Genomic DNA, 21,057 nt, shown 5'->3' on the forward strand with positions numbered 1-21,057 from the left:
GTTGCTATATAACTATAACGCCATCCTGCTCGTTAGCTGCACAATAAAATAAAACGATTCGGTAATGTTTTCAATAAATAAAAAGAGAACTACTCTGTTTTATATGTGAAAAAGACGGACCCTTTGCATTTGTATAGAGAGTTAGACTGTGTAACTAGACAGTGCAGGGTGAAATCATAGCGCTTGGCTGCTGCCTCACTATACACTGCTCTCTACCCTCATTTCTCTGGCAGGGTCTTGCAGACGAGCACATGACCACTTGCAAAGAGGAGTAAATGGGAGGAGGCTGTGGGGTTTAGTAAGGAAGGAGGAGCTGTCAGAGACACGTCAGGAGGAAGAGAGAGATTGCTGAGAAAGTGAAAGGAAGCGGTACAGAGAGTAGCAACAGGAGCTGCATATTTAATACTTGTCTGTGCTTCATGCTGTGACCAGGTGACTGTTCAGGGTGAGGAGGGCATGTGCCTAGGATTGGCAGGAGCTAGCCCTGTAAGTATCTTCCGGGGGTTGTTTTAATTCCCCATTCTCATGTGTTACTATTGAGGTGATATGACCTATATATTTATAGTGACAACAAAAGTGCACAGTGTTTCCATGCTGTGCACACTCATTCTCTATCAGTTCGTAGTGTATGTTTTTATGACCAGCAGTTTACAAGCATTATGCCTGATTGTGTCACTAAGAGCGACATTGTGTTAACAGATAGAGCACTTAGAGAAGTTTCTTGACAGTCACTGTCAAGTGGTAAGTTACACTTAGGTGCAACTTTTTTTTTTTTTTTTTAAATTTGTTTACCAGGTTGTACGCACGATTCTGTGGCCAAATGACTACTCTGGTCATAAGCCAGATCTAGGCTGATTTTGGAGGAAGTAAAATGTATACATGTTTTATAATGAAATGTGTATGGTGATTAAAAATGCTAGATTCTTGTTATATACTTGCCAGCGGTGCCTAATTATGGTATGATATTAGTATTAATTATATGGAATCCAAATGTGATAAACTATACGTCTAATAAAGTGTGTTACTAATATAAGGAGTGTAATGGAATTCAGATCTTTATCATTATGATTTTCATTCATGGCATCAATTACTGGCAGAAATATAACTGCAAATTCTATCTTCTATACGTCAAGAAAAATAAATTAGTAATATTAGCTGGTTTTATCTGTAGATTAATCACTGCTTTTTATGATACCTTTAAAATGACATTAAACACAATTTTCCCCTTGATGATTCAGATAGAGCATGCAATTTTAAACAACTTTTCTATTTGCTTAGTTCTCTTTATGTCCTTTTTTGAAAAGCATACATGGGTAGGTTCAGGAGTTAAGAGCTAGCTGCTGATTGTTGACTGCACATGTATACCTCTTGTCTTTGGCTAGCTCAGAGCAGGGCATAGCTGCTTCTTCAACAAAGGATACCAAGATAATGAATCAAAATTGATATCTGAAGTCTGAATCATGAAAGAAAAATGTTGGGTTGCATTATCCTTTAAATGTGTTAAATAGTTATGTTAATATGTGAAAAAAAAATATATATACATTTGCTCCAATCTTGAACTTTTTATTCAATCATATTAATTTAAATGCCTTCTTGGATCTGGGGATATATATATATATCAGAATTATTGCCTTGAATGGCTTAAGTCCAAGTATGATTAACTGTACAAACATGGTAGGTGTGGCTTGCTAAGTCACTCATGAATTCCTTTATATCTTCCCTGCTCAGACTTATTTTTAAACTTTTTAATACCAGTAATGCTAAAACACACTGCATTATAAATTGTATACCCGAGTACTGATCTTAATAGGGTGTGCACTGTAAGCCATGAGATCTGCCAATCCTGGAATTAGAGGTTCTATTGCAGGTGATGACCGTATTGCGTTAAATATTTTAAATAACAATTAAATGTACTTACTACATCCTGGCAAGTGTCAATTTCCCAGCTCTACTGACTGTAGGCTAAAACAAAGTCATCTTTTGTAGTTTGGGGTATTGTGCTCTGAATATGTGATTGATAAATGAACACTTTACTTCCTTGCAATGCTGTAATAAGCATATCACTTTGGTGCATTTGCCATCATAGGATGCTAAGAGATATTTAGGGAATAATTAATTGCCAGTGAATTAGCAAACGTCACTGAGATTCTATGTTCTACACAAATATTTTAGAGTTTGCAGAAAGAAGTAGAACGTGGGGAGAAACTACATATTTTTCCCTTGGGTAAATATAATAAATTGTGCCATATATACTGGTCATGTCTTGTCAGGCACATATCACAGGTGCCTCTTAGTATGAATTCCTACAGACTTCTGTAGCTGTAGAGAGACAGTTTGGCTATACTGTGCAGTGATATTGCAAAGTACATCCTGCTTCTTTATATTTTCTACACAATGAGATTAGTCAGACCATTTTACCTTTATTACTTCATCTGTCAGTTACAGCCACAATTTCAAATTTCATATTAACACCCTTTGTATTAAAGAGATAGGTCAAAAAAATTGAAATGTACATGGGAATATTTCAACTTTAAAGGGACAGTCAACACCAGAATTTTTGTATATATATATATATATATATATATATATATATATATATATATATATATATATATATATATATATATATATATATATAATCCCTTTATTACCCATTCCCCAGTTTTGCATAATCAACACAGTTATAATACACTTTTTTTTACCCCTGTAATTACCTTGTATCTAAACCTCTGCAAACTGCCCCCTAATTTCATTTCTTTTGACAGACTTGCATTTTAGCCAATCAGTGCTGACTCCTAGGTAACTCCACATGCATGAGCACAATGTTATCTATATGATACACACAAACTAATGCCCTCTAGTGGTTTAAAACTGTTAAAATGCATTCAGCTAAGAGGCGGCCTTTAAGGTCTAAGAAATTAGCATATGAGCCTGCTTAGGCTTAGTTTTCAACTAAGAATAACAATAGACCAAAGCAACATTGGAAAGTTGTTTAAAATTACATACCCTATTTGAATCATGAAAATTTATTTTGGACTTGACTGTCCCTTTTTAAATAGAAGCATGTTTTCAATATACTTCAATAAGCAAAAATGTTTCTAGTTAAATTTACTACTCTTTTTCCAGCAGCATACGCACGTATCCTGTGAGGCCTGTGCACCAGTATTTAAACACCTTGTCTGCTCAGAGAGCTGGCTGGGGTGTGTTTTGCTTCTGTGAAAACATAATTTGTGTCATACAAGCCACTGCTGACTCCGTGAGTAGGTGTTTGAATACTGATGGATCGACCCTCACAGGATATGTGCGTATGCTGCACAAAAACAGTAATAACATTTACTAAAAGCATTTTTGCTAATGGATGTATATTGAGAAAATGGTTCTATTACAAATTGAAATGCACCCATGCACATATCAATTTTGACCTTTCTATCCCTTTAATCGCCTTGTTTTTACTTTGTAAAATCTTCACAATTGTTTATATATTATAACTGTTATTATTTTAATTCAATACTTAAAGAAAATGTTTGTGGTCAAGACTTTCTTGTAAAATTTATACTAGACAGAGTAAATGGACAGTCAGTGAGAAGTAGTTTTTAGTTCTCCGCTCATATTTTATCTAACAATGGAGAGAGAAATCTGGTCACCTAACAGCTTAAAGGGACAGTTCACTGTAAAATTGTTTTTCCCTGAATATGTTCCCCGTGACTTGTTATGAGATAAGAGAAGATGCGCTAAAGAAAAGCTAGACCGCTTTATATATGGAAATACGGGGATAATTATTAATAGATAGATGTGCTCAAAGCATTTTAAGCCAAATAACAAAGGAATCTAAATAATTAATACAAATATTTTACTGATAAAAAGAATCACATCAAATTAGACATAAAATTGTACATAGAATATTGTTATACCAGGTGCAGTGTATAAAATGTATGAGAAATTGCTAATTTATGTTTCTTTTTGCAAAATAACTAGCTAGATTTGCTCTTTAAAACCACAGCCCAACAAAATAGTCTTGGCTTGCTGACAGATCAGAAATACTTCCCTTTCTTATCTCTGTCTCTGTACAATACAAAGAAAGAACAATTGAAAATTAACTTTTTTTTTTTTTTTAGCTTTATCTCTTCCACCTCCCATAGTGAGTGTAATTTATTTTGCTGGCTGTGTTTACATAGTTACTCAATAGCCTATACCTAGCTATATACATTTTCAGTATAGGTAGGGATACTACAAGCTAAACCAGCTATTCCAAATGCCAATATAAAGGCTAAGGAGCTATTTGTAAACAATTTAATACACTCCAGCATGTCAAATGGATCATTGTGAACAAATTAAAAGAAAGTTTTTGGGTAAACTGTCCCTTAATTAATTATGTTTTATAAACAGGCTGTAAAATAAAAAGTATTATAATAATAAAAAATACAAATAGCAATTAGACTAAGATAAGAAAAGTTCCAATAGGACCAAAGGAAATGTGACTTAGGTATAAAATACTTGTTGTTTACAGTTTCCAGCACTTGTGTGCTGCCTCTCCAATAGGACCAAAGGAAATGTGACTTAGGTATATAATATTTGTTGTTTACAGTTCCCAGTATAAGGATGGTCCTTATGCGACAGGTTCAGACCAGTAGATGTCTGGCATATAATATGCAAAAGCCAAGAGTCACAAATAGTGAGGCAGAAAATGCGGGGAGGCTTCCGGTGGGCGGGACTCACGGCAGTAGAGCGCGAACGTGTTGCGCGGTCCGAGGAAAAGCTAACCCGCCAGTTCCAAGCCCTTGCCTGTTATCGGAGCCGGGCGTATGCGCCACAAGCCAGCCTGGAGCATCAATAGAGATCGGGTGCCGGTGCCGAGACGCACACGCCGAGTCTGCCAATTGCTTGAAAAAGCTTCGTAGCTGAAGCAGCACCTTCTGTCTGATAGTGCTGGGGAAGAACATGCTGGAGACAAGCACATGAACGCTGCAAAATAAAGATAAGTGTCTTTTCTTCTATTGGCTCTGGATTATATTGCGTGCTTGCAAAGTGTAAAGCTTAAAGTCTGGGTGAATAACACAAATAAGAGGTGATATTTTATCTGTATTGGCTGTGGTAAAAGAAGCGCTAGAGGGCATGTTACTTTGTCTAAAATAAGGCTGTCAAGGATAAGGCTAGTAGTCCTAGTCGCAAAGGAAGAGAAGGCTGTAAGGGTTAAATGTTGCATGGAAGTCTGGCGGCATAAAGCGCATAAAGTGTTGATGGACGCTTGATTGTTTTCTTAGACCCCAGTGAAGCTGCACACCCTAGAAGAGTATACTAATAAACCCCTTCCAAAAGACTCTTGGAGAAATCTGTCAGGCTATCTTGATGGCATGCCATGAAAATATGCCAATGAATGAAATGGTGTTAGCGCTGCCCAGTGTCTCAAAGACTTTAACATTACAGCACAGTACTCAGCCCTTATAAAAACCCCAGTGAAGAGGCTTACACTCATGTTACAGTGATCATTCCTCTCTCTTTCCCCACCCTTCTGCTGTTTATATCCATTTTGCAAAGGAATCTTAAATCTCAGAAAACCTCGCACAGTAGACGAGTAAGGAAAGTTAAAATAAGACATAAAGAATACAGGAAAAGCTTACAAGACCTGTGTGGGTGCCTTTTCAGAGAAACTCTCCTAATTGAGACTGTGGAATCTATTTAGAATTATCACTAGGAGAGTTAAAAGGATAAAAGTCTCAACAATCGCTGAAACTCTCCTTATTAAAGAAGAAAAAGCTCCCAACTTTGAACATTTAAACTTTTCAGCTACTAAATCTGGGAGCACCAGGACTTAATTGTATAAGTTTAAAACCTCTTGTGGGTCTGATAGTACCCAGTGAAAAAGCTGGTGATAGGCCTGTTTGGATTCAGGAAGCTATATTAAATGTTTTAGATAAAGAAGCTTGTGTAGCTACAGCTAATATAAAGAGCACATACGTTTTTGGAATAATGTGTTCTAGTTTAAAAAGCTTGTCTCAGTAAAATTCTCTAGTTATCTATACATTATGCTCAGATTTATATTTCTATGATGATGCTTATGGTTAATATCTGAAACAGTGTCCAATATATAAGTGCTAACTGCTTATAGATTTAAAGGAAAAGATCTGGGCCTTAAAAAAGAAAAGGGAGGGAAAGGGTCAGAAGGGGTTAAGGGCAGGAGAGGAAGGAAGGAAAGGGGAGAAAAAGGAGAGAGGAAAGAAGGGGGAAAGAAAAAAATAAAAAGAAAAAAATATCCTTTTTCATTATAGCGGTGTAAAGACGCCGATTAGCCTTTGTGGGTTATTTCATTCTAAACTGAGTATATATGTGTGAACTAAAAGTCTAATCTTGTTTGTTAAAGGTTCTTGCTATATACAAATAAGAAAAATAAGTGGTAGATCTGTCTCACTATAATTTACCCATTTGTAGGTCTAGTCTTTTAAGATAATCTTGCCTTGAATATATAGAAGTACTGCAATATTTGTATATATATATATATATATATATATATATTTTTTTTTTGTCCTCTACTTGGTTCCTACATAAGGTCTTATTATATTGTGAATTTAATGTAGAGGATTTACAGAGCGTGTTATTCAAGTTTGATATAATATGTTATGCTGATCTCTTGATCTATTTTAGGATAGTGTAAATCTTTGAAAAAAAAAAAGTCATACAAAGGTTGACAAATCGCTTTTTTTATCTGTGTATAGGCATAGATCCTCCAGGCCAAATACTTATGGTAATGTGATTGTGGTATTTTATACATAAGAAAGCAAGGGCCCAGAACACAAAGAGCTAAGGTTAGCTATTAGTAAACTTGTCGTTTTGTATATTAAAACACTGTAAACAGTATCTGGTGCTTAAAAGGTATAAGACTCCCTCCCTATCACAATAGTGTGTACACTTTCTTTTTTTTTTTTTTTTTTTGTAAATTCACCCATCACTAATAGTCACTGAGATACATCACTTTTGACACTTCGGTCAGAGGTCGCCTGCTGACCTCCAAACACTCTTCACTCATCCTCCTTTTTTTTTTCTTTTTTTTTTTTTTTCTTTCTCCCTTTTGGGGGAGTCTCTCCTCTCTCTTTCTTCACTGTTTCACTTTTCAATAAACACTCACCTCTTTTTTCACATACACTGATAATCTTCACTTTAAGGGAGCAGATTAATACAAATGGACAGATTTGTCCATAATTTGAAAGATAAATCACTAATTACTATGGCAGCTACAAACAGAGAGAGAAATAGGAATAAAAATGTTAATGAACAAACACAAGAAAGCTCAGAAAACCTGATTGTAACGTATACTAATATAGATACACAACTGCTAATAAATCAGATATCAGCCCTAATGATGCCTCAGTTTGACACATTAAGGTTAGAACTTTCAGTAGTTTCAAATGAAGTAAAACAATTTAATCAGAGGTTAGGAGAGGCAGAAAGTCGAATCTCTGATTTAGAGGATCAACTGAGTATTAAAAGCAATATAATTGAGACACTTTCAGGGCAAATTACAAGAGAGAGTTGATACAGCAGAAGACAGATCCAGAAGGAACAATTTAAGATTTATAGGCATATCAGAAAAATTTGCAAACTCCAGATCTAGAAGCATTAATTACAAAGGAAATTCCAAAACGACTAGGAATACTAAGGGATGGCCCAGAAATCATAGTTGAAAGAGTACATAGACTAGGCCTAAATAAACAGTTGGTAACAGAAGAGACATGTAATAGCTAAATTCTTAAATTATAAAGATAAACTAGAAATCCTAAAATACTATAAAAAACTCTCAGAACCGCTAATGTTGGAGGATAGGAAGATTCTTATCTTTCAGGATTTTTCTTTGGAAACTTCCAATAAAAGGAAAGTAATGTCTCAGTTGTGCTCACAGTTTATCCAAAAAGGAATACAAGCGTTTGTAATTTACCCTGCTATTTTAAAGATAGGTGTCAGTATATTTATGAAAATCTTAGTAGTGCTATCCAAATAATATATAAGTTTATGGCAGGGTTATAAACACAATCTTAAAATAATTTTCCTTAAAAATTGAAACCCTAATCAACCATGCATCTACTAGACCATACAATTAATATAAATATCTTAATTCTTTTATTTAGTTAATATCCATAAACATATTGAAGTATATTCGCAATAAAAGGAAATGAAACAAAATTTATATGCGTTAAAACCAACTCTTAAGATATGCTATCCTTCTTACAAAACCCAGAAAGATATACCTTCACAATTCAGCCTTTTATTTATTTAACACAATGGGACTAAAAACCTTTAACATCCAAGCAATACAATTCTAAACAGTGTTTATAAAACAATAGGATAATATATATATTCTGCTATTTAACTGCAATTTATCCTAATACAAAATTAACTGACAATATCAGAACTTGCATAGATGAGTTACTTGGTCAATCAGACGCAGATTTAAACAATATATATATAGGCTGTGAAATGCTAACTTGAAAAAAAAAAAAAAAACACACTGCTTCTTTAAATCTATTAAATACAAATTAACTATGCATATAACTTATCTTACAAAACCCAGAAAACTGTATCTTTAAACTGCAGTGACTTTAAAATATCACATGTAATTAGCAGCCCTTTTCTTATACAATATATATATATATATATATATATATATATATATATATATATATATATATATATATACGTTACCAAAATGAGATCCAACTTCAAGATTTTTCACACCTCATATAAAATAAGTGTAATTGCAATGGAATAGGAGAGTATGGCCCACTTTGTTTTTATAGTTTGACTGTGTCCCACGCAAAACAGTTTCAGTCAGTTACAAAACTTTGCAGCCAGTGTCTCTCTTTCTGCATCAACTTATTAGTCTAATCATAGGTGTGAAATATGGGTGGCCCTTCGAAACCTTGTCCCTCTATTGGATAATCTGAATATCCCATTTCCAACAGCCAAAAAGCTTTCTGGCTGTAGTTCTCTCATGGCAACACTGGGTGGCATCATTACAAACATACATAGCAACATTTGAATCAACTTAAATCAGTATTTCTATTAAATGGTTATTCATTTTATCATAATTTACTGCAACAACTATTCACAATATTTGTTTTGGATAAGTTATATCTTAATGAATTTTCTGATCATTTTGATATGAAACATCAAATACATCTAGCATTATATTAAAATAATTTATATTTCATAGTCATATCACATCAAATATATATCTCAGTCATATCACATCAAAGTAACTTCCATATTTTCATCTCACTATATTTTAAAAGATGTATGTGAAACTTTATAAACATTTATTTGCATGTTTATATGATATGACTTAATTCATTTCATGCAGGCATTCCGTCTCTTTCTAAGTGCATAGATTGATGCTCATGATCAATGGTTGTCTGCAATAAAAATAGAAATAATTATTAGAGATCATCCAAGCATTCATATGTCTATGGTCCATGAGTATTTATTTATATTCTTAAAAACACAAAGGCTAAGTAAGATCTTTTATGTTTTCAAAACATATATATCATTTCTATGAATATCTGAATTTATTTCCTATATAAATATCCCCTGCAGCAATTATCTATTTAATACAATGTGCTTAATTTCAATATATATATCATGAATCATTCTAAACATACATGGAAAACTGGCATTGTTCCCCTTGCAAAATGTATTTAATTTTATTTGTGTCACCTTCCCCCAAGATGGGGTTCTGCAGTACGTCTTCAAATAGAGATTCAGTGAGATAGAACTGTTGTATCACACGTGTCAAATTCCAAAGAGGTCCTTGAACACATTCTTTTCTCACCTCACCAAATGTTCTGAAGTTATAAAAATCTGCATATATAGTCAAATGAATAGGGTCACTGAGCTATTTCCTTTAGAAAAGAAATGTTTGTGTGTTTTACACTACAGGGGTCGTGCTTCAAAAGGCTCTGCTGATCGTCAATCCTGATAGACGTGTATTAGAAGCTGTGTTCAACAAACTCATGTTCAATTAATCCTGAGGTCTCATCTAACATATACAGTGTATAAAATATACATATATATATATATATATATATATATATATATATATATATATATGTACACATGTAATATTCATCATAATATTCATATACTCTGACATAGGGGATAATGAAGGTTTTAAATCTTTCCAGACCAGTGAAGAAGCTACACAGTATCTTGCAACAAGAGCATGAAAGTCATGATAATTTATATCCAGATGGTGCTAAACGATTTTTATTTATTTATTTTTTCTCTCCCTTTCCCCTCAGCCTTCTCGATATACATAGCTTTAATAATAGTAATAGAGTAACTAAGGTGGTTATATCATTAATAAAAAAGTTTTTTAGAATAATAATATGGCTTTGTGGTTAAAACAGGCAATTCATCTTACATCTTGGAATGTTGGGGGAATTGTATCACCGATCAAAAGAAAGACAATTATTAAACATCTAAAAAAATTCAATACTGATATTGCATTACTGCAAGAGGTTAGATTATCTGTAGCAGAAGCAGCTAGATTGAAAATGAATTGGGTAAAAGAAATAGTAGTTACACCATGCACAGAAAGGAAAAAAGGAGTTGCTATTCTGCTGAGTAAAAATTTAGACTATAACATTTTAGAGGTAAAATTAGATGTAAACGCCCGCTTTCTTATAATGCAAATAGAAATTAGGAAGAAGGTATATACTATTTGCAATGTGTATGGCCCAAATAATTTAGATATGGACTTCTGGTGGAAACTTCAGGCATTATTGTTGATTTACATAGAGACAAATCTAATAATAGCCGGAGACTTTAATTAAACGCCTAAATTTCCGATAGATAGGAAAAGTACAAAAGGTAGAGGGAAGGACTATAGAATAGCTAAGGAAATGAGAATTTTACACACATTTTAAAAAAAAAACACTTAAAGTATCTGATATCTGGCGAGCTCAGTACCCTGATGTTAAAAGATTTACATGCCTTTCTAAATCATTATTATCACTCTCTAGGATTGATTATTTCTTAGTAGCTGATTCCATTCTTAAAATAGAACTCAAGACCGATATAAAGGACTTTGCAATCCCTGATCATGCACTCTTTAGACAATATAAAAACTAGTAGTCATAAAAGAAACTCTTTTTATTTTCCCAAATATATGTTAAAAAACTCATCCTTTGTAGCTATGTTAAAAGAAAAATGGCATATCTTTCTAAATTTAAACAGAGAATATGAAGATAGATTAGAAATTCTTTGGGAAACAGCAAAAGCTGTATTAAGGGGAGAAATAATAAGTTTCATGACTAGATTTAGGAAAAAAAGAAAGGAGAGAGAAAAACAACTTACTAACCAATTAACTAATATGTTCAATAGATATCTTCAGTGTGGATCAAAGAACAATTGGGTAAAATATATACAGGCGAAACAGGAGAGAGATTTATTCTATTTACAAGAAGCGGTAAGAGAGGATCTTAAAAAAAAAAAAAGGCAAAATATATGAAATTTGGGAATAAAACAGTTGGTAATTTAGCTAGACTAGTGAAATCTGAAAAGAAAAATAGTACAATATCTGCAATAAGAGTAGAAAACACACTCTTACATAACCCCACAGAGATTAACGAGATCTTTCATAAATACATTTCAAAAATGTTATAGTACCTGTGAGATAGATATTGCTAAGAAGGAATCTTTCTGGGAAACTATTGTAACGCCAAGTCTGTCAGCAGATGAAATTGAAAAGATTAACTCACCAATATCAGAAGAGGAAGTAGAGGGAATAATAAATAAAGCTAAATTAAATAAAGCCCTCGGGCCAGACCAGCTCCCAGCCGAATTTTATAAAATATTAAATAAAGAAATTGTTCCATATTTGACTAGATTATTCAACTTCTATTATATAGAGAATGGCGCAATGTCAAAGAACTTCTCTAGAGCTGTTACAATTATGATTTTTAAAAAAGGAAGGGACCCCGAGAGGGTAGACTCATACAGACCTATTTCTCTACTTAATGTAGATTATAAGATTTTGGCTACTATAGTTGCAGAAAGATTAAAAAATATTATGGGTAATATTATACATCCCAATCAGGTGGGCTTCATGAATGGTAGAAGCTCTGTAGTAAATATCCGAAAAGCATGTATCATTATTGAATATTTTAAAGAATTATCGAATCAACCGGAGAAACCTCGTTAATTAAATCAGGATGCTGCTATAATAGTTCTAGACGCTGAAAAAGCTTTTGATGCGGTGCAGTGGGACCATCTCTTTACGTCTCTGCTTAAATTTGGCTTCTCAGGACCATTCGTGAATTTTATCAAAACTATCTATAATAATCCAGTCTCTAAAATTTCAGTGAATGGAATAGATTCTGCAGAAATAATATTGGAAAGAGGTACCAGACAAGGCTGCCCCCTATCTCCCTTCCTATTTAACTTATCGATTGAGTCGCTAGCGATTAAAATCCGCCAGATGTTACAAGGGGTTTTATTTAAAAATATAGAAGAAAAAAATTCTATTACATGCGGATGATATTCTGATTTTTGTAAGAAATAGCAAGTCCAATATTCCAAAATTAATGGAAATTATAGAACTATATAGCTCTTTCTCAGGCTATAAAGTCAATATTAATAAATTGGAACTCTTATGGCTCAACAAATATAAGGCCTTGTATAAAAGTCCATTTAAAGTCGTTGACCAAATTATGTATCTAGGCATCAATCTAAGTAAGAACCCAAAATGTTGGTATGATTTAATTTTAACTTCGATCCTTCAGAAGATATATCTTCAGCTAAACGCCTGGAAACATTTGCCATTAACTCTATTGGGTAAGATTGGACTAATTAAAATGATAATCTTCCCTAAGATCCTGTATAAACTACAGAATCTACCTCTCCTTTTAAAGAAGGCAGATATTACAGTGTTTAATAAAAATATAACAGAATTTCTATGGGGAAATAAAAGGAGAAAAATATAATTGAAAATGTTATCATATTCAAAAGAATATGGGGGCTATGCACTACCAGATATTGGGAACTATAATCTAGCATGCCTGGTCAAAATAGCAGCTGAATGGTTGATAGATAAAGAATATTTCACAGACAAATTATTAGAAGAAGAGATTGTGAAACCTTATACACTTAAAGTGTTATTACATACGCAAACTAAAGATATCCCTCAGAAGATTAAAAAATTTAGTTCATATTTCGGCATTATGAAAGCCTGGCAACAATACTGTAAGAAATTAAAAGTTAATTTTATAGTCTCCAATTTTTTAACAATAACCGGCTATCCTCCTTTTCCAGAAGCATTAAAATCTGCAGTTTTCCATAGATGGAAAAGAAAGGGTTTAATAAATATTAGTCAAACGATCAATTTTACTTCAGATACAGCACAGATCAAAACATTTGAAGAACTAAGAGGTGAATTTGACCTCCCTAGCAAAGATTTATTTGCTTATTTACAATTAAGAGATCTTGTCAATAAATTACTACACAATCAAAATAATGAATGGGGTTGGCCTTTACTTACTCATATCTTGGATTTATGTAAAATGGAAAATTTTTCCATAACAAAATGGTATAAAGAGTTATTAAGGCAGGAGGGTAATTTAAATCTGCAACTGATTGTTAAGAAATGGCATCTGAAGGGATTAACAGAATGTAATGAAGAATACATACAAAGTAGTATCATGAGAATTAATAAGATCTTCATCGCTACTAACATCAGAGAAGCACACATTAATATACTAAATCAAACATATCTTACCCCCTCCATCATGGCAAGATGGAATAGCAAAACACAAGATAAATGTGTCAAATGTGGTAGTAGGGGGGCTGATATTGTGCACTACTTTTTGTAATGTACATTAATTCGACAATTCGGGAATAGAATGAGTTTCTGGCTATCAAGAATATTAAAAAAAGAGATGAAGATCTATCGAGCTCTAGTATTCTTTTTGTTTCCCCCAGATAAAAAAGAAAAGGTCAACAATAAGGAATTTATTGAATTAGTTATTGGGACGGCCAGGTTTCTATTACTGAAAACATGGATCTCGAAAAAACTGCCTGCTGTATCTGAAGTAAAGAATCAGATCTTTAAATTAATGACGATAGAAAAATGTCTACTGGAGATAGATAAAACCAAGGAAGTTGACAGATTCTTTAAAAAATGGGAAATTAATTAGAAAAGAGTTACCTTTGGTCTACTAAGCGCTGTATAAGAGAAGGCTGAGGATACTGTAATTATGATTTTCCCCCCCTTTTTTTTTTTTTTTTTTCCGTTTTTTTTTTTCTTTCTCTTTCTTTGATGTTTATGCTTTGTTGTTTGCATAGCATATAATAAAATATTATCCATGTAGGGAGGGACTTATTGTATTTCTGTCCTATTGAGGAAGGTATGGGATTTGAAGGATTGAGATAGTATTTAATGTCTTTAGGTAAGCCTGCGGTTAATGGGCTGGAGCATAAGCTAGCAGGAAATTTTTATTTTTTATTAGCCGAAAATGTTTATTTATAATCCTTAAATATGTAAATTTGACATGTAATATACCCTCCTTGATTATTTCCTCTGTCTTTTATTTTTCTGTACCCCTCATGGATTTTGTCAATAAATATATATTAAAAACAAAAAACAAATAGTGAGGCAGATTTCGAATACAGACAGTGTAAGTACTTATCTTATCCCTCCAGCTGGAAGCATGTGCTGTTGATACGCTACAGTAGCGTATCAACAGCACATGTACAAAAGGTAGAGGGAAGGACTATAGAATAGCTAAGGAAATGAGAATTTGACACACATTTAAAAAAACACTTAAAGTATCTGATATCTGGCGAGCTCAGTACCCTAATGTTAAAAGATTTACATGCCTTTCTAAATCATTATTATCACTCTCTAGGATTGATTATTTCTTAGTAGCTGATTCCATTCTTAAAATAGAACTCAAGACCGATATAAAGGACTTTGCAATCCCTGATCATGCACTCTTTAGACGATATAAAAACTAGTAGTCATAAAAGAAACTCTTTTTATTTTCCCAAATATATGTTAAAAAAACTCATCCTTTGTAGCTATGTTAAAAGAAAAATGGCATATCTTTCTAAATTTAAACAGAGAATATGAAGATAGATTAGAAATTCTTTGGGAAACAGCAAAAGCTGTATTAAGGGGAGAAATAATAAGTTTCATGACTAGATTTAGGAAAAAAAGAAAGGAGAGAGAAAAACAACTTACTAACCAATTAACTAATATGTTCAATAGATATCTTCAGTGTGGATCAAAGAACAATTGGGTAAAATATATACAGGCGAAACAGGAGAGAGATTTATTCTATTTACAAGAAGCGGTAAGAGAGGATCTTAAAAAAAAAAAAGGCAAAATATATGAAATTTGGGAATAAAACAGTTGGTTATTTAGCTAGACTAGTGAAATCTGAAAAGAAAAATAGTATAATATCTGCAATAAGAGTAGAAAACACACTCTTACATAACCCCACAGAGATTAACGAGATCTTTCATCATACATTTCAAAAATGTTATAGTACCTGTGAGATAGATATTGCTAAGAAGGAATCTTTCTGGGAAACTATTGTAACGCCAAGTCTGTCAGCAGATGAAATTGAAAAGATTAACCAATATCAGAAGAGGAAGTAGAGGGAATAATAAATAAAGCTAAATTAAATAAAGCCCTCGGGCCAGACCAGCTCCCAGCCGAATTTTATAAAATATTAAATAAAGAAATTGTTCCATATTTGACTAGATTATTCAACTTCTATTATATAGAGAATGGCGCAATGTCAAAGAACTTCTCTAGAGCTGTTACAATTATGATTTTTAAAAAAGGAAGGAACCCCGAGAGGGTAGACTCATACAGACCTATTTCTCTACTTAATGTAGATTATAAGATTTTGGCTACTATAGTAGCAGAAAGATTAAAAAATATTATGGGTAATATTATACATCCCAATCAGGTGGGCTTCATGAATGGTAGAAGCTCTGTAGTAAATATCCGAAAAGCATGTATCATTATTGAATATTTTAAAGAATTATCGAATCAACCGGAGAAACCTCATAAATTAAATCAGGACGCTGCTATAATAGTTCTAGACGCTGAAAAAGCTTTTGATGCAGTGCAGTGGGACCATCTCTTTACGTCTCTGCTTAAATTTGGCTTCTCAGGACCATTCGTGAATTTTATCAAAACTATCTATAATAATCCAGTCTCTAAAATTTCAGTGAATGGAATAGATTCTGCAGAAATAATATTGGAAAGAGGTACCAGACAAGGCTGCCCCCTATCTCCCTTCCTATTTAACTTATCGATTGAGTCGCTAGCGATTAAAATCTGCCAGATGTTACAAGGGGTTTTATTTAAAAATATAGAAGAAAAAAAATTCTATTACATGCGGATGATATTCTGATTTTTGTAAGAAATAGCAAGTCCAATATTCCAAAATTAATGGAAATTATAGAACTATATAGCTCTTTCTCAGGCTATAAAGTCAATATTAATAAATTGGAACTCTTATGGCTCAACAAATATAAGGACTTGTATAAAAGTCCATTTAAAGTCATTGACCAAATTATGTATCTAGGCATCAATCTAAGTAAGAACCCAAAATGTTGGTATGATTTAATTTTAACTTCGATCCTTCAGAAGATATATCTTCAGCTAAACGCCTGGAAACATTTGCCATTAACTCTATTGGGTAAGATTGGACTAATTAAAATGATAATCTTCCCTAAGATCCTGTATAAACTACAGAATCTACCTCTCCTTTTAAAGAAGGCAGATATTACAGTGTTTAATAAAAATATAACAGAATTTCTATGGGGAAATAAAAGGAGAAAAATATAATTGAAAATGTTATCATATTCAAAAGAATATGGGGGCTATGCACTACCAGATATTGGGAACTATAATCTAGCATGCCTGGTCAAAATAGCAGCTGAATGGTTGATAGATAAATAATATTTCACAGACAAATTATTAGAAGAAGAGATTGTGAAACCTTATACACTTAAAGTGTTATTACATACGCAAACTAAAGATATCCCTCAGAAGATTAAAAATTTTAGTTCATATTTTGGCATTATGAAAGCCTGGCAACAATACTGTAAGAAATTAAAAGTTAATTTTATAGTCTCCAATTTTTTAACAATAACCGGCTATCCTCCGTTTCCAGAAGCATTAAAATCTGCAGTTTTCCATAGATGGAAAAGAAAGGGTTTAATAAATATTAGTCAAACGATCAATTTTACTTCAGATACAGCACAGATCAAAACATTTGAAGAACTAAGAGGTGAATTTGACCTCCCTAGCAAAGATTTCTTTGCTTATTTACAATTAAGAGAACTTGTCAATAAATTTCTACACAATCAAAATAATGAATGGGGTTGGCCTTTACTTACTCATATCTTGGATTTATGTAAAATGGAAACATTTTCCATAAAAAAATGGTATAAAGAGTTATTAAGGCAGGAGGGTAATTTAAATCTGCAACTGATTGTTAAGAAATGGCATCTGAAGGGATTAACAGAATGTAATGAAGAATACATACAAAGTAGTATCATGAGAATTAATAAGATCTTCATCACTACTAACATCAGAGAAGCACACATTAATATACTAAATCAAACATATCTTACCCCCTCCATCATGACAAGATGGAATAGCAAAACACAAGATAAATGTGTCAAATGTGGTAGTAGGGGGGCTGATATTGTGCACTACTTTTGGGAATGAACATTAATTAAACAATTCTGGAATAGAATGAGTTTCTGGCTATCAAGAATATTAAAAAAAGAGATGAAGATCTATCAAGCTCTAGTATTCTTTTTGTTTCCCCCAGACAAAAAAGAAAAGGTCAACAATAAGGAATTTATTGAATTAGTTATTGGGACGGCCAGGTTTCTATTACTGAAAACATGGATCTCGAAAAAAGTGCCTGCTGTATCTGAAGTAAAGAATCAGATCTTTAAATTAATGACGATAGAAAAATGTCTACTGGGGATAGATAAAACCAAGGAAGTTGACAGATTCTTTAAAAAATGGGAAATTAAATAGAAAAGAGTTACCTTTGGTCTACTAAGAGCTGTATAAGAGAAGGCTGAGGATACTGTAATTATGATTTTCCCCCCCCCTTTTTTTTTTTCCGTTTTTTTTTTTTTCTTTCTCTTTCTTTGATGTTTATGCTTTGTTGTTTGCATAGCATATAATAAAATATTATCCATGTAGGGAGGGACTTATTGTATTTCTGTCCTATTGAGGAAGGTATGGGATTTGAAGGATTGAGATAGTATTTAATGTCTTTAGGTAAGCCTGCGGTTAATGGGCTGGAGCATAAGCTAGCAGGAAATTTTTATTTTTTATTAGCCGAAAATGTTTATTTATAATCCTTAAATATGTAAATTTGACATGTAATATACCCTCCTTGATTATTTCCTCTGTCTTTTTTTTTTCTGTACCCCTCATGGATTTTGTCAATAAATATATATTAAAAACAAAAAACAAATAGTGAGGCAGATTTCGATTACAGACAGTGTAAGTACTTATCTTATCCCTCCAGCTGGAAACATGTGCTGTTGATACGCTACAGTAGCGTGTGTGTCAGCCGTTATTCCCCTCTATGTCCGCCTGGTACGTGTCGTTTAAATGCTGGGGACAACTTCTGTTGGCGATTCCATGCAAGCGATGAAGCCCTCTGGTCTCGTTAGCAGGGAATGTCCATGATGTGCAAACACGTCTTTCTTCTCGGTGGGCTCTCCACCTGTTCTGATGTCAGAGCGTGCGTGCTTACGATAGGAGCTGGATCATGGGGTAGGCAAAAATCAATAGTGGGGTGCACCAATCAGCTGTGAGCAGGACTTGAGGCTTCGGTAAGCAATAAAGCGGCATTCCCATCCGCTACATGTATAGAGAATTCCAAAAGGACAAGGAGCAAAAACTGGAGCCAAAAAGCTTGAATGCAAGTGATTTATTCATCAATGTTGCTTAGGTATCAGGTAGACAGTCAAAAAATGCCTGACGCCTCTGATAAAGCGCATGCGTAAAACGCGTCAGGCATTTTTTGACTGTCTACCTGATACCTAAGCAACATTGCTGAATAAATCACTTGCATTCAGTTTTTTTGCTCCGGTTTTTGCTCCTTGTCCTTTTGGAATTATGTAAAATAAAGTCAGAAGTGATCTCTGGGTAAATTTTTTTGTTTGTTTTTTTTAAGGGGTAATGAATATCAAAATATAACAGGAAGTTCAAAAACTGACAGAAACCCTGCAAGTAGTTTTTGCGAGGTATAATCTGATACTATTTGAAGGTAAATGTGCTTGTATTATGCTCACTTTTAAGTTTCTATTTTAATGAGTATAATATCTAAATTATTATCTAAAATAATAAACCAATAGTAACTGGTTGATTATTAAAGTCCCAGTTGTATAGTGTCATAACTTTAAGAAATTGTTAATATAACAGAGAAAGAATAAATAAGATGAGACAATAATTGACAGTAATTAAAGGGGTAGATAAGTTCAAATTTAAACTTGCATTATTCAGATAGAGGATATTATTTTAAGATACTTTTAAATTCACTTCTATTTTCAAATTTATTTTGTCCTTTTTTGTGTCCTTTGAGAAAGAACTTGTACATATCCTACACTACTGGGAACTTGCTGGTGATTGGTGGATACACAGAAAAGTATTCTTCATAGAAAATTTTGCCAGCCGGGTGGCATTATGAAGTAACCGGGTCAGGGCAGTGTAATATTTTTCAATATTATATTATTTAATGCTATGCAAAGCACAAATTAATTGCATAATTTAACATAAATGTAAATTTGTGCAATAAAATTTTTATATTTCTAAAATTAAAGTGATGGTAAATCCAAGCGATTTAAATAATTAATAATAATCTAGACTTTCAGTTATGAGCTTCTAAAAAAAAAAAAGGCTCCTTGTTAAAGTCAGCGCCTCCGACCGCCCACAGCACAGTGCTCTTTTCTCAATGAGGTGACGTTTCCACCTCTAAACTAATAGCCGTGCTTGTCATCTGACAGTGTTCTGTATGCTAGCCCGGCTATTGCTTTAGAGGTGGATACGTCACCTCATTGGAAAAGAGCACTGTGCCGTGGGCATCCGGAGCCGCAGACGTTGGGGAAGAGCCGCAGTGAAGAAAAGGTGAATTTAGCGCAATTCCTTTTTTTTTTTGTTGTTGAAACTTTTCACTAAAAGTCCAGTTTATTTTTAGTGAACGTTTTTTTTTTTTAAACGTTTGGATTTACCATCACTTTGAATTCCAGTCTCACTTGTAGAAAGATGGCCAAGAAAACATAGGTGCCACTTCACGCTGTTATGGATAGTTATTCATAGATGTACCACGATCAGCTCTTATAGTTCATCAGCTTGTAGGCCCGACCTATATCTGGAATAGGTAGCCTAACAAGCAATATTTCTTTATATATTGACCTTTTTTAAAAAACAAGTGGTTGATTTAGATTTCTTTATCAGGGATACTACTGACTTATTGGTGAAGATAAATAAGGTAACTGATAAAAAGGAAGGATCTAATAGGATCTGGATCAGTTGTGATGTCTCGGTCCTTTACTCGAATGTTCAACAAAAGGTGTGTCTTAAGGCTGTTCGACATTATCTAGACCTAGACATTTAAAAAGCCTGATAAACAGGGTTGATTTTAGAATCTATACTATTCAAATGAACCCATAATTATTTTATCAGGAAACTTCTCCCTCCCCCCCCCCCGATCTGTGGAACAGCCATGACGGCTAGGTTTCCACCAAGCTTTGCTAATTTGTTTATGGGACATTTTGAATATCTATATCCCTCAGAATTTTGGGCAAATGTAATCTTTTATGGCTGTTTCACAGACAATCTTTTGTTTACTTGGGATGGATCTTTGGATGAGGCAAATCATTTTGTCAAATATCTGAATAACAATGATATGGATATATCTTTTTCCCATTGTATTGATTTGGAAAGGATAATTATTTTTGGATGTGACTCTCAGCTGGGATGCTGTGGAGAATGTTTGTTTGTTTATTCCAACACATTTT

General features: G+C 33.3%; 1 protein-coding gene across 1 annotated transcript in view; it reads left to right on the plus strand.

Moving 5' to 3' along the window:
* The first annotated feature begins 346 nt into the window (after positions 1 to 346).
* Positions 347 to 21,057, plus strand: part of GALNT4 (polypeptide N-acetylgalactosaminyltransferase 4) — a 220,716-nt gene continuing 200,005 nt past the window's right edge. Inside the window, exon 1 of the mRNA XM_053714400.1 lies at positions 347 to 486. The gene's annotated coding sequence lies outside the window, so the exon portion shown is untranslated. The remainder of the gene's footprint in view (positions 487 to 21,057) is intronic.

The sequence above is a fragment of the Bombina bombina genome, chromosome 5, assembly GCF_027579735.1.
Source record: "Bombina bombina isolate aBomBom1 chromosome 5, aBomBom1.pri, whole genome shotgun sequence".
NCBI classification, from domain to species: Eukaryota; Metazoa; Chordata; class Amphibia; order Anura; family Bombinatoridae; genus Bombina; species Bombina bombina.